Raw genomic sequence first — 4,515 nt, forward strand, 5'->3', positions numbered from 1 at the left:
TGGTGAAGTTACATATTACAAACAACTCAACCCCGAGGACACGAGGACTTTCAAGCTGTTTTCAGTCATGAACTCTGTAAAATAGTGTCTGGACATTTTCTGGAGTTTGACTTCCACATATGAAGAACGGGTGGAGCAGCAGGAGGCCGGACATGACGTATAAATCCTGCAGTGGAAAGATCAGTGTTGTTGTTTACAGCTCATCCACACCGGCGTCGGCCCTTATCACCAAAAGCTCTGGAACCTCCTCGTGTTTCCAAGTTGACGTCTTCGTCTTCTACGTGTACGGCTCCTCTTCTTCATCCTGAGATATTTGTGTTCTTCCAGTTTCACGTCCGTCACGTGTTTGTGTCCTCAACACGTCCACTCGCTCTCTGTGAATCCTCTGGACATTTACCTGCTCTATTCTCACATGGACTCACTCAGAAACTTTATTAGGAGGCTGAAAGGAAAAGTTCCAGAAAATGTCCAGAACAACTTGACTCAGACTTCAGGTCTGAAAACAGAGACAGTGATGTTTAGTCAAAGTCCTTTATTTTCACACATGGACTCAGTTTAATTTACAGTGAAGTTTAATCCTTTATACTTTATACTAGTCTTCTCTAGACTGGACGACTGTAACTCCCTCCTCTCTGGAAGAAGCCAAAAGTCACTCTCCTGCCTCCAACCAGTTCAGAACGCAGCAGCTTCTCACTGGTATTAAACGGCAACATCACATCTCCCTGATCCTCGCTTCTCTCCATTGGCTCCCTGTCCATTTTAGAATTGATTTTAAGATTTTACTGATCACTTTTAAAGCATCTGGCCCCAAACTACATCACAGAATGATTGAGCCCTTTTGAACCTTTTATTTACTTGTTCATTTATCTCTATTGTCATTTTACTGCTTTTATGGGTTCAAGTTTTTATTTACTTTTCTTGCTTTACTGTAAACTCTGTTTTTAAAAAGTACTATATCAATAAAGTTTATGATTGTTATATTTATCCAGGTTGTGGATCTGCAGACTGTCAGAGATGAGCTGTTCTTCTCTGGCTTCAGCTCTGAGGTCAAACCCCTCTCATCTGAGAGAACTGGATCTGACTAACAACAAGCTGCAGGACTCAGGAGTGAAGGAGCTGTGTGGTTTTCTACAGAGTCCAACCTGTCGACTGGAGACTCTGAGGTCAGTTCACTGACTGACTTTTGTAGATCTCATATCTATAAAACAGCATTTATACACAATTGATCTCATTTAATTCTAATTTAACATAATTCCTCTTCATACATAACTTGAATCCATTCATTAATTAATTTGTGACATTTTAAATATTCAGCTACTTGTTAAAACACTGAGTTTAGTTATGGATTTCCTAAACTGATCTGCAGGGTTAGTGTTAGTGTGTGTCCTCAGGGACAGTGTGTGTCCTCAGAGACAGTGAGACAGTGTGTGTCCTCAGAGACAATGTTTGTCCTCAGAGACAGTGAGACAGTGTGTCCTCAGAGTCAGTGTGTGTCCTCAGAGACAATGTGCGTCCTCAGTGTCAGTGTGTGTCCCCAGAGACAGTGTGTGTCCTCAGAGTCAGTGAGACAGTGTTTGTCCTCAGTCATTGTGTGTCCTAAGAGTCAGTGTGTGTCCTCAGAGACAGTGTGTCCTCAGAGTCAGTGAGACAGTGTTTGTCCTCAGTCATTGTGTGTCCTAAGAGTCAGTGTGTGTCCTCAGAGTCAGTGTGTGTCCTCAGAGACAGTGTGTGTCCTCAGAGACAGTGTGTTTCCTGTGTCAGTGTGTGTCCTCAGACAGTGTGTGTCCTCAGAGTCAGTGAGACAGTGTGTGTCCTCAGAGTCATTGTGTGTCCTAAGAGTCAGTGTGTGTCCTCAGAGACAGTGTGTGTCCTCAGAGTCAGTTTGTGTCCTCAGAGACAATATGTGTCCTCAGAGACAGTGAGACAGTGTGTTTCCTCAGAGACAGTATTTGTCCTCAGTCAGTGAGACAGTGTGTGTCCTCAGAGACAGTGTGTGTCCTCAGAGTCAGTGAGTCAGTGTGTGTACTCAGGGTCAGTGAGACAGTATGTGTCCTCAGAGTCAGTGTGTGTCCTCAGAGACAATATGTGTCCTCAGAGACAGTGAGACATTGTGTTTCCTCAGAGACAGTATTTGTCCTCAGAGTCAGTGAGACAGTGTGTGTCCTCAGAGACAGTGTGTGTCCTCAGAGTCAGTGAGTCAGTGTGTGTACTCAGGGTCAGTGAGACAGTATGTGTCCTCAGAGACAGTGTTTGTCATCAGAGACAGTGTGTGTTGTCAGTCAGTGAGACAGTGTGTGTCTGAGTTTAGTTCTGGATTTCCTAAACTGATCTGCAGGACAGAGACCGGGTCCAAATAATATATTTGTACTGAATCAGGACTCGTTTTTAGTCCAACATGTCTGATTTCATATTTATCTTCCATGTTATGAGTCTGTGCTCACATGAATATTTGTATGTTATTTTCACACATGAACTCAGTTTAATTTACAGTTAAGTTTTATCCTTTATCCAGGTTGAAGAGCTGCAGACTGTCAGAGATCAGCTGTTCTTCTCTGGCTTCAGCTCTGAGGTCAAACCCCTCTCATCTGAGAGAACTGGATCTGAGAAGAAACAACCTGCAGGACTCAGGAGTGAAGGAGCTGCTTGATCTAAAGCAGAGTCCAACCTGTCGACTGAAGACTCTGAGGTCAGTAGATGGTTGGAGTCAGTCCACGCTGCTTTCATCAGTATTTTACTAAACACAGTCAGTATCACAGATCCAGGGTCTGTGCTACCAAGCAGGATTTGTGGTTATCAGGTTAACTTCAGGTTTAGTTTTTTCAGTCCTACGAAGCTCGTCCACTTCTTAACGAGGTAAATCACCATGGTAACTTCTGATGAACGGCTAACCTGCTCCAGGTTAAGTTGGAGATCAACCCGTATTGAAGCTCCGCCCACTGACCACAGTGACTCTCCACTGTTGTGTGGTGCACACTCTCCTTAAAGGGACGGATAAGGGAAGTTTAAATCAACGTCTGGTTGGTTCAGTTGATCTCTAACTCACCCAGAACATCTCAATCTCTCCAGACTCATCCTGTCACCAAAACACCAGATGCACTCAGTCAGCTTCCTGAAGATAGGTCCATGTGTTTCTATTGAGGAGTGATGTCAGAGGTTTCCACCACAGTGTGTGTCCTCAGAGACAGTGTGTGTCCTCAGAGAAAGTGTGTGTCCTCAGAGACAGTGTGTGTCCTCAGAGACAGTGTGTGTCCTCAGAGACAGTGTGTGTCCTCAGAGACAGTGTGTGTCCTCAGAGACAGTGTGTGTCCTCAGAGACTGTGTGTGTCCTCAGAGAAAGTGTGTCCTCAGAGACAGTGTGTGTCCTCAGAGTCAGTGAGACAGTATGTGTCCTCAGAGACAGTGTGTGTCCTCAGAGACAGTGAAACAGTGTGTGTCCTCAGAGACAGTGAGACAGTTTATGTCCTCAGAGACAGTGTGTGTCCTCAGAGACAGTGTGTGTCCTCAGAGACAGTATTTGTCCTCAGTCAGTGAGACAGTGTGTGTCCTCAGAGACAGTGTATGTCCTCAGAGTCAGTGAAACAGTGTGTGTCCTCAGAGACAGTGAGACAGTTTATGTCCTCAGAGACAGTGTGTGTCCTCAGAGACAGTGAGACAGTTTATGTCCTCAGAGACAGTGTGTCCTCAGAGTCAGTGAGACAGTATGTGTCCTCAGAGACAGTGTGTGTCCTCAGAGACAGTGAGATAGTGTGTGTCCTCAGAGACAGTGAGACAGTTTATGTCCTCAGAGACAGTGAGACAGTTTATGTCCTCAGAGACAGTGTGTGTCCTCAGAGACAGTGAGACAGTTTATGTCCTCAGAGATAGTGTGTGTCCTCAGAGTCAGTGAGACAGTATGTGTCCTCAGAGTCCGTGTGTGTCCTCAGAGTCAGTGAGTCAGTGTGTGTACTCAGGGTCAGTGAGACAGTATGTGTCCTCAGAGTCAGTGTGTGTCCTCAGAGTCAGTGAGACAGTATGTGTCCTCAGAGTCAGTGTGTGTCCTCAGAGACAGTGAGTCAGTGTGTGTCTCAATCAGTGTGTGCCTCAGAAACAGTGAGACAGTGAGTCAGTGTGTGTACTCAGAGACAGTGAGTCAGTGTGTGTACTCAGGGTCAGTGAGACAGTGTGTGTCCTCAGAGTCAGTGTGTGTCCTCAGAGACATTGAGACAGTGTGTGTCCTCAGAGACAGTGTGTGTCCTCAGAGACAGTGAGTCAGTGTGTGTACTCAGGGTCAGTGAGACAGTGTGTGTCCTCAGAGTCAGTGTGTGTCCTCAGAGACATTGAGACAGTGTGTGTCCTCAGAGACAGTGTGTGTCCTCAGAGACAGTGAGTCAGTGTGTGTCCTCAGAGACAGTGAGACAGTGTGTGTCCTCAGAGACAGTGTGTGTCCTCAGAGACAGTGAGACAGTGTGTGTCCTCAGAGACAGTGAGACACTGTGTGTCACATCCTGGGATTCAAACGTTTCTCATCAAGAATCT

The sequence above is a fragment of the Hippoglossus stenolepis genome, chromosome 1, assembly GCF_022539355.2.
Source record: "Hippoglossus stenolepis isolate QCI-W04-F060 chromosome 1, HSTE1.2, whole genome shotgun sequence".
In the NCBI taxonomy this organism is placed as follows: domain Eukaryota; kingdom Metazoa; phylum Chordata; class Actinopteri; order Pleuronectiformes; family Pleuronectidae; genus Hippoglossus; species Hippoglossus stenolepis.